At 36.6% G+C, this 10,973-nt stretch overlaps 1 pseudogene; it reads left to right on the top strand.

The window, feature by feature from the left end:
• Window positions 1-1,397: 1,397 nt before the first annotated feature.
• On the top strand, window positions 1,398-4,618 carry LOC122891047 (annotated as a pseudogene).
• The last annotated feature ends 6,355 nt before the right edge of the window (window positions 4,619-10,973 follow it).

Genomic DNA, 10,973 nt, shown 5'->3' with positions numbered 1-10,973 from the left:
CAGTAGTGTTTCTATACAATAACAACAAATTACCTGAAAAATCCATTAACAATAAAATCAAACACAATAAAATTCTTAGAAATATATTTAACTAAGGAGGTGAAAAGATTGTGAATAGCCAAAGCAATCCTGAGAAAGAACAAAGCTGGAGACATCATACTTTCTGATTTTAAACTATATGTAGTAATAAAGCTATAGTAATCACACAGTGTAGTATTGTTCATAAATTGGAAGGGGAGGTGAACCATGAGAGACTATGGACTCTGAAAAACAGTCTGAGGGGTTTGAAGTGGCGGGGGGGTGGGAGGGTGGGGTACCAGGTGGTGGGTATTATAGAGGGCACAGCTTGCATGGAGCACTGGGTGTGGTGAAAAAATAATGAATAATGTTTTTCTGAAAATAAATAAATTGGGGGAAAAAAAAAGAAAAAAAAATAACAAAACACCTAAAATTAAAACAATACAGAATATTACTAGTAAAAAAAACAAAAACAAAAACAAAAAAAAAACCAGGCATTTAAATGAACAGAAAAGAGATCCTAGAAATAAACCCATACAGTTAAAGTCAACTAACTTTTGACAAAACATCAAGAATATAAAATAGGGAAAAATGGTCTCTTCAAAAAATGATACTGGGGAAACTACATATCCATATGCAAAAGAATGAAACTAGACTCCTTTCATCATACACAAAAATCAATTCAAAATATATTGAGGACTTGAAGGTAAGACCTTAAACAACAAAATTTGTGGAAGAAAACATAAGAAGTAAGCTCTTTAATGTCTTGGCAATGACTTTTTTTTTATTCCAAAAACAAAGGCAATGAATGAAAAATACATGTATGGGATGGCATCACACTAAAAAACTCTGTGTAAGGGTGCCTTGCTGGCTTGGTCAGTAGAGCATGCAACTCTTGATCTTGGGGTTGTAGGTTTGAGCCCCATTTTGGGTATAGAGATTACTTTAAAAAAATCTTTTCTTAAAAATTAAAAAAGAAAAAGCTCTCTGCAGCAGAGAAAACCACAACAAAAGCAAAAGGCAAGCGATGAAACAAGACAAGGATGTCCAGTCACCACCTTTAGTCTTCATATTCCTCGAAGTTCTACCCACAGCAATCAGATAACAAAAACATATAAAAGGTATCCAAATTGGTAAGGGAAAAGTAAAACATTCACTATTTGGGAGATGACATGATACTGTATGTAGAAAACCAAAAAGACTCCCCACAAAGCTGCTAGCACTGATAAACAAATTCAGTAAAGTTGCAGGATACAAAATTAATGCACAATAATCTGTTGTATCTCTATATACCAAAAAAGAAGCAACAGAAAGAGAAATATTTAAAAAATCCCATTTACAAATGCAATGAAATTGATGGATTGGATGGAATTGGATGAATTGATGGAATTGATGAAGAAATTGTGCTAGAGCCCCAAAAAAGTGACTTTTTTATAAATAAAAAGGTCCGAGATGTGGGATGTGGACTCAGACATACTGTATTTGTTCTGGATGATGGAACAGTGTATACATGTGGATGTAATGATCTAGGACAGCTAGGTCATGAAAAATCCAGAAAGAAACCAGAGCAAGTTGTTGCCCTGGATGCCCAAAATATCGTAGCTGTTTCATGTGGAGAAGCTGATACATTAGCACTAAATGACAAGGGCCAGGTGTATGCGTGGGGTCTCGATTCTGATGGACAGCTTGGCCTGCTAGGATCAGAGGAATGTATCAGAGTACCCAGAAATATTAAAAGTTTATCATATATCCAGGTAGTACAGGTTGCTAGTGGTTACTATCATTCACTTGCACTTTCTAAAGCAAGTGAAGTCTTCAGTTGGGGACAAAATAAATATGGCCAGTTGGGTTTAGGCATTGACTGTAAAAAGCAAGCTTTGCCACAGCTGATTAAGTCTTTGCTTGGAATCCCTTTCATGCAAGTTGCAGCAGGAGGAGCCCATAGTTTTGTACTCACCCTTTCTGGAGCTATTTTTGAATGGGGACGCAACAAATTTGGTCAACTAGGTCTTAATGATGAAAATGATAGGTATGTTCCTAATTTATTTATTTTTTTTAATTATTTTTTTTTCATTATACTTTTTTTTTTTTCCTAATTTATTAAAGTCACTAAGAACTCAGAAAATAGTTTATGTTTGTTGTGGAGAAGATCATACTGCTGCACTAACCAAGGAAGGTGGAGTGTTTACTTTTGGAGCTGGAGGGTATGGTCAATTGGGTCATAACGCTACCAGTCATGAAATAAACCCAAGGAAAGTTTTTGAACTTATGGGAAGCATTGTCACTCAGATTGCTTGTGGAAGGCAGCACACTTCTGCTTTTGTTCCTTCATCAGGACGAATTTATTCTTTTGGACTTGGTGGTAATGGGCAGCTAGGAACTGGTTTAACAAGCAACAGGAAAAGTCCTTTCACTGTGAAAGGAAATTGGTTCCCTTATAATGGGCAGTGTCCACCAGATACTGATTCTGAAGAATATTTCTGTGTAAAAAGAATTTTCTCAGGGGGCGATCAAAGCTTTTCACATTACTCTAATCGCCAGAACTGTGGGCCACCAGATGACTTTAGATGTCCTGATCCTTCAAAACAGATCTGGACTGTGAATGAAGCTCTTATTCAAAAATGGCTGAGCTACCCCTCTGGAAGGTTGCCTGTGGAGATAGCCAATGAAATAGACGGAACATTTTCTTCCTCTGGTTGTCTAAATGGAAGTTTTCTAGCTGTTAGGGTGTATTCTTTTTTTCTCTCCCTCTCTCTCTCTCTCTCTTTTTTTTGTTTCTCTTTTATAGCAATGATGATCACTATAGAACAGGTACCAAATTTTCGGGGGTTGATATGAATGCTGCTAGGCTTTTATTCCACAAACTTATACAACCTGATCATCCTCAGATATCTCAGCAGGTGGCAGCTAGTTTGGAAGAGAATCTTATTCCTAAACTGACTAGCTCCTTACCTGATGTTGAAGCATTGAGGTTTTATCTTACTCTACCAGAATGCCCCCTGATGAGTGATTCCAACAATTTCACAACAATAGCAATTCCCTTTGGTACAGCTCTTGTGAACCTAGAAAAGGCACCACTGAAAGTACTTGAAAACTGGTGGTCAGTACTTGAACCTCTGCTATTCCTCAAGATTGTAGAACTTTTAAAGGAAGTCGTGGTACATCTTTTGAAACTCTACAAGATCGGCATCCCCCCTTCTGAAAGAAGAATTTTCAACAGTTTTCTTCATACTGCATTAAAGGTTTTAGAAATATTGCATAGGGTAAATGAGAAATCGGGACAGATTATACAGTATGATAAATTTTACATACATGAAGTACAAGAATTAATAAACATAAGGGATGATTATATCAACTGGGTCCAACAGCAGGCCTGTGGAATGTTGGTAGATATCCCTGTTACAATCTGCACATACCCATTTGTATTTGATGCCCAAGCAAAAACTACTCTGTTACAAACAGATGCAGTGTTACAGATGCAGATGTCTATTGACCAGGCCCACAGACAGAATGTCTCCTCTCTTTTTCTCCCAGTGATTGAATCTGTGAATCCCTGCTTAATTCTGGTCATGCATAGAGAAAATATTGTAGGATGGAAGTCCTTAGGAAAACAAAGAATATAGACTACAAAAAGCCACTCAAGGTTATATTTGTTGGAGAAGATGCTGTTGATGCAGGAGGAGTATGCAAAGAATTTTTCTTGCTCATCATGAGAAAATTGTTGGATCCTAAGTATGGCATGTTTAGGTATTACAAAGATTCCAGGCTCATTTGGTTTTCTGATAAGACATTTGAAGACAGTGATTTGTTCCACTTGATTGGTGTTATCTGTGGATTAGCAATTTATAATTTTACTATTATGGACCTCCATTTTCCTTTGGCTTTGTATAAGAAACTGCTAAAAAAGAAGCCATCCTTGGATGATTTGAAGGAACTAGTACCTGATGTTGGAAGAAGCATGCAGCAGTTACTGGATTACCCAGAAGATGATGTTGAGGAAACATTTTGTCTTAATTTTATGATCACAGTTGAAAACTTTGGTGCAACAGAAGTGAAAGAGCTGGTTCTCAATGGTGCAGACACAGCTGTTAACAAACAAAATCGGCAGGAGTTTGTTGATGCTTATGTGGATTACATATTCAATAAATCAGTGGCTTCCTTGTTTGATGCTTTTCATGCGGGCTTTCATAAGGTCTGTGGAGGAAAAGTTCTTCAACTCTTCCAGCCAAATGAACTACAAGCAATGGTTATTGGAAATACAAATTATGATTGGAAGGAACTGGAAAAGAATACAGAATACAAAGGGCAGTATTGGGCAGAACATCCAACGATAAAAATTTTTTGGGAAGTATTTCATGAATTACCACTGGAAAAGAAAAAACAATTTCTGTTATTTTTGACAGGTAGTGATCGCATTCCTATTCTTGGTATGAAGAGTCTAAAACTAGTCATCCAGTCAACAGGAGGTGGCGAGGAATATCTCCCAGTTTCTCATACCTGTTTCAATCTTCTGGATCTTCCAAAGTACAAAGATAAAGAAACTCTACGCTCTAAACTGATTCAAGCAATCGATCATAATGAAGGCTTCAGTTTAATATAACTTTGGAAATACTAACTAATCAGTTTATTGCAAAAGCATTAAACTAATTATTTGTGTTTTTCTTGTGGTGATGAATTCAGCAAGGTGACAGAGGTACTGTTATAATTCTTACTTGCAAAATGTTCAATGCTCTGAGTATTCATGAAAGCCAAAAAATATTAAAGGAAAATGAACAAACTGTGTTAATATTAAGCTTATTGTACAGAACCATGGATTTTTTTCCATCTTCCAATAAACATACAAGCATTGTGAATACAAAAAAAGGCAACCTATGAAATGGGGAGAAAATATTTCCAAACCATAATCAGTAAGTTGTTAATATCTAAAATATACAAGGAACTCATGCAATTCAATAGATAACTAGATAACCTAACTGAAATCTGGTCAAAAGACCTGAACATTTTTCCAAGATAAAAACACATACATGAAAACATGTTCAACACCACTAATCACCAGGGCAATGAAATCAAAACTATAGTGAGAAATAACTTTATACTTGCTAGAATGTCTAGTACCAAAACAAAAACAAAAAACAAAACCAAAAAAACAACCCCCAAGAGATACCAAATGCTGCTGAGAATGTGGAGGAAAGGAACCCTAATTCATTGTTGGTGGGAATGTAAACTGTTACAGTTACCACTGAAAACCATACGGAGGCTTCTCAAGAAAATAAAAACAGAACTACCATAGGATCCGTGAGTCCCACTTCTGGTATATGTACCCAAAGAAAATTCAATTATCTCAAAAGATATCTATTCTCCTATGTTCACAGCAGTATTCACAACAGCAGTATTCACAACAGCCAAGGTACAGGAAAAAGCTTGTTTTCATTAATGGATGAATGGATAAAATAAATAAATAAATATATATATATATATATATATATATATATATATATGCATTTCCTTACTTCAAAGGCTAATATTCCATATATATATGAAGTAAGGAAATCCTACCATTTGCAAGAACATGAATAGACTCGAAGGCATTATGCTAAATAAAGCAAGTGAGAGAAAGACAAACACTGAGTGATACCATGTATATGTGGAATCTACAAAAGTTTTTTTTTTTTTTAAATTGAGCTCATATAAAAAGAGCAGAATAGTGGTTGAAGGGGCTGGAGAGTGGGGAAAATGTGTAGAGGTTTGAGAGAAGGACATAAGCTTTTAGTTATAACATGAATGTGTTTTGAAGATCTAATGTGTAACATGGTGACTATAGTTGATAATTGTGTTGTATAATTGAAATTTGCTAAGAAACTAAAACAACTGCTCTCACTAAATAAATAAATAAGTAAATATGGGGGGGCAGAATGCATTAATTAGATTGTGAGAATGCTTTCAAAATGTATACATATATCAACCTGTCACACTGCACGTTTTATTTTTTTAGAGTTTTGTTTGAATTCTAGTTAGTTAACATGCAGTGCAATATTGATTTCAGGAGTAGAATACAGTGATTTATCACTTACATAAAACACCCAGTCCTCATCACAACAAGTGCTCTCTTTAACACCCACCATCCATCTAGCTCATCCACTATGCAACTCCCTCCATCACCACTGTGTTTGCTCTCTATAGTTAAGAGTCTCTTATGGTTTGAGGCACACCTGGGTGGCTCAGTTGGTTAAGCACCTGCCTTTAGCTCCAGTCATGATCTCAGGGTCCTGGGATGGAGCCCCACATTGGGCTCCCTGCCCAGTGGGGAGCCTGCTTCTCCTTGTCCCCTTGCCTCCTCCCCCCTGCTCATGCTCTGTCTCTCTCTCTCAAAGAAATAAATAAAATATTTAAAAAAAATAGAGTCTCTTATGGTTTGGTTCCCTCTCTTCTTTCCCCTCCCATATGTTCATCTGTTTTGTTTCCTAAATTCCACATATGAGTGAAATCATATGGTATGTCTTTTTCTGACTGACTTATTTTGCTTAGCATAATACACTCTAGTTCCAACCACATCTGTGCAAATGGTAAGATTTTATTCTATTTAATGGCTGAGTAATATTCCATTATACATATATACTACATCTTCTCTATCCATTCATCAGGCAATGGACATTTGGGTTCTTTCCATAGTTTGACTATTGTTGATAAAGCTTCTATAAACATCAGGAGAACTATACCTCTTTGAATCTTTAGTTTTGTATCCTTGGGTAAATAACAAGTAGTACAATTGCTAGATCATAGGGTAGCTCTATTTTTAACTTTCTGAAGAAACTCCATACTGTTTTCCAGAGTAGCTGCACCAGTTTTCATTCCCACCAAAAAAGTGCAAGGGGTTTCCCCATTCTCCACATCCTTGCCAACACCTGTTATATTGTCCATTGTTAATTTTAGCCATTCTGGCAGGCATGAGGTGGTATCTCAGTATGGTTTTGATTCACAATTCCCTGATGGAGAATGATCTTGAATATCTTTTCATGTGTCTGTTAGTCATCCAGATGTCTTCTTTGTAAAGGTGTCTATTCATATCTTCCTCCCATTTCTTAGCTGGATTATTTGTTTTCTGGGTGTTGAGTTTGTTAATTTCCTTATTGATTTTAGATACTACCCTTGTATCAGATATGCCATTTGCAAATATCTTCTCCCATTCCATAGGCTGCCTTTTAGTTTCATTGTTTCCTTCACTGTGCACAAGCTTTTTATCTTGATGAAGTCCCAATAGTTCATTTTTGGTTTTGTTTACCTTGCCTCTGGTGCCAAGGTCAAAGAGGTTCCTGCCTATGTTCTCCTCCAGGAGTTTGATGGTTTCCTATTTCACATTTCAGTCCTTCAACCATTTTGAATTAACTTTTATGTATGGTGTAAGAAAGTGCTCCAGTTTCATTCTTCTGCATGTAGTTATCCAGTTTTTCCAAACCATTTGTTGAATATCCATTGGATATTCTTTCTGGCATTATTTAAGATTAGTTCACCATGTAGTTGTGGATCCATTTCCAGGTTATCTCTTCTGTTCTATTGATCTACATATCTGGTTTTGTGCCAGTAGTATATGGTCTTGATGACTACAGCTCTGTAATATAGCTTGATATCTAGAATCACGATGCCTTCAGCTTTGCTTTTCCTTGTTCAGGAGTGCTTTGGCTACTCAAGGTCTTTTGTGGTTTCATATGAATTTTAGGATTATTTGTTCTAGTTCTATGAAAAACACATGTGGTATTTTGATAGGGATTGTGTTAAATGTGTAGATTTCTTTTGGCAGCATAGACATTTTAACAACATTGGTTCCAATCCATGAGCATGGAATGTTTTTCCAATTATTTTTTTCTTCTTCAATTTCATTCATAAGTGTTCTGTAGTTTTCTGTGTACAGTCTCTAGTTTTCTGTATACAGTCTGTAGTTTTCTGAATACAGACCTTTTACCTCTTTGTTTAGGTTTATTTCTAAGTATCTATTTTTTATGCAATTGCAAATGGTATCAATTCCTTAATTTCTTTTTCTGCTGCTTTATTGGTGTATAGAAATACAACAGGTTTCTGTATATTGATTTTACGTCCTATTACTTTGCTGAATTCATGTATTAGTTATGGCAATTTTTTTGGTGGAGTCTTTCAAGTTTTCTTTTTTTTTTAAGATTTTATGTATTTATTTGACAGACAGAGATCACAAGTAGACAGAGAAGCAGGCAGAGAGAGAGGAGGAAGCAAGCACCCTGCTGAGCAGAGAGCCTGATGTGGGGCTCGATCCCAGGACTCTGGGATCGTGACATGAGCCAAAGGCAGAGGCTTTAACCCACTGAGCCACCCAGGCACCCCTCTTTCAGGTTTTCTACATAGGGTATCATGTCATCTGCAAATAGTGAAAGCTTCTTCCTTGACAATTTGGATGCATTTTATTTCTTTTTGTTGTCTTATTGCTGAGGCTAAGACTGCCAGTACTATGTTAAATAGTAATGGTGAGAGTGGATATCCATCTTGTTCCTGACCATAGGGGGAAAGCTCTCAGTTTTTCCAAGTTCAGGATGATATTAGCTGAGGGTCCTTCTTATATGACTTTTATGATATTGTGGTATGATCCATCTATCTCTACTTCATTGAGGGTTTTTATCAAGAACAGATGCTGTATTTTGTCAAGTGTTTTTTTTTCTGCCTCCATTTAGAGAATCATGTGGTTCTTATCCTTTTATTAATGTGGTGTATTATATTGATTTGTGAATATTGAACCATTCCTGCAACACAGGAATAAACCCACTTGATTATGGTGAACACTTCTTTTAATGTATTATTCAATTTGATTTGCTAGTCATGTTCATCAGAGACACTGGCCTGTAGTTCTCCTTTTTAGTGGGGTGTTTGGCTTTCACATTGTACATTTTAAAGCTAAAAAATTTTTAAAAAAGAGAAAAATGTAGTCATCACTATTGTCTGTTTAGTGGCCCCTACCCTTAACCTTTATTTCTTTTTAAAAGCAGATCCTCAGGAACCTGGGTGGCTCAGTCTTGAGCATCTGCCTTCAGCTCAGGTCATGATCCCAGGATCCTGGGATCAAGTCCCACAACAGGCTCTGCACTCTGTGGGAAGCCCACTTCTCCTTCTCCCAATCCCCCTGCTTGTGTTCCCTCTCTCACTGTGTCTCTGTCAAATAAATATATAAAATCTTAAAAAAAACCCTCAGCTAATGAATTAAAAAAAACATATTCTCAAATAATGAAAAACTAATTATTTTAATAGATTTATTTAAAGACCCAAAGAAAATGTATTTAAAAATACAATTACCCCAATTTAAATTCCTATGGATAGGTCAGACAGCAGCCTGGATACATCAGAGGTGACAACTAGGAAAATAGAAGAAATAATTGAGAATATAAGGAGAAAGACCAAAAAACAACCATGGAAACATGAAAAAGAGGTTAAGAGATATGAAGTTTAGATTAAGTCTAAATATCTTTTGAGACACCAAATCATAGATTCAAAAAGCCAAATGAAATTTATTATATTGTTAGACAGGATATAGTACATCAAAAGTTTTTGTTGTACTGTTCAATGATTTATTAGTTGCACATAACAGCCAGTGCTCATCCCAACACATGCCCGCTTTAATACCCATCACCCAGTTACTCCCTCGTTTGTTTCCCAGAGTCCAGAGTCTCTCATGGTTTGTCTCCCTCTCTGATTTCATCCCATTCCATTTTCCCTCCCTTCCCTGTGGTCCTCAACTCTATTCTTTATCTTCCACATATGAGTGAAACCATATGGTAATTGTCTTTCTCTGAATGACTGATTTCACTTAGCACAATCCCCTCCAGTTCCATGTCAATGCAATAGTGGGTATTCATCTTTTCTGATGGCTGAGTAATATTCCATTGTATATATAAACCACATCTTTATCCATTCATCTGTTGAAGGGCATCACGGTTCTTTCCACTGTTTGGCTCTTATGGACATTGCAGTTATGAACATTGGGGTGCTGTGCCCCTTCTTTTTACTACATCCTTATCTTTGGGGTAAAGACCTGGTGGTACAATTGGTGGGTCACAGGGTAGCTCTACTTTGAACATCTTGAGAAACCTCCACACTGTTTTCCAGAGTAGCTGTACCAGCTTGCATTTCCACCAACAGCACAAGAGGACTCCCCTTTCTCCATAAACTCACCAACACTTGTTTCCTATCTTGTAAATTCTGGTCATTCTAACCGGTGTAAGGTGGCATCTCATTGTGGTTTTGATTTGAATTTCCCTGATGCCTGGTGAAGTTGAATATTTTTTCATGTGTCTGTTAGCCATTTGGATGTCTTCTTTGCAGAAGTGCCTGTTCATGTCTTCTGCTCATTTCTTGACTGGATTGTTTGGTTTTTGGGTGTTGAATTTGAGAAGTTCTTTATAGATCTAGGATATCAGCCCTTAATCCAAAATATCATTTGCAGAGATCTACTCCCATTCTGTGGATTGCCTCTTAGTTTTGTTGACTGTTTCCTTTGCTGTGCAAAAACTTATCTTGGTGTAAGTCCCAAAAGTTCATTTTGCTTCTGTTTCCCCTACCTTTAGAGAGGCATCTTGAAAGAAGTTGTGGCCAGTGTCAAAGAGGTTACTGCCTATGTTCTCCTCTAGAATTTTGGTGGATTCCTGTCTCATGTTGAGGTCTTTCATCCATTTTATCCTTGTGTATGGTGTAACAGAATGGTCTAGTTTCATTCTTCTGCATGTGGTTGTAGAGTTTTCCCAGCACCATTTATTGAAAAAAATATCTTTTTTCCATTGGATGTTCTTTCTTGCTTTGTCGAAGATTAGTTGATCATAGAGTCCATTTCTGGGCTCTCTATTCTGTTCTTTTGATCTGTGTGTCTGATGTTGTGCAAATACCATACTGTCTTGATGACAATGGCTTTGTAATATAGCTTGAAGTCAGGCATTGTGATGCCTCAG

This window comes from Neovison vison, chromosome 12 (assembly GCF_020171115.1).
Source record: "Neovison vison isolate M4711 chromosome 12, ASM_NN_V1, whole genome shotgun sequence".
In the NCBI taxonomy this organism is placed as follows: Eukaryota; Metazoa; Chordata; class Mammalia; order Carnivora; family Mustelidae; genus Neogale; species Neogale vison.
The sequence above is the reverse complement of the archived record's forward strand: the minus strand, read 5'-3'. Positions and strand labels throughout refer to the sequence as shown.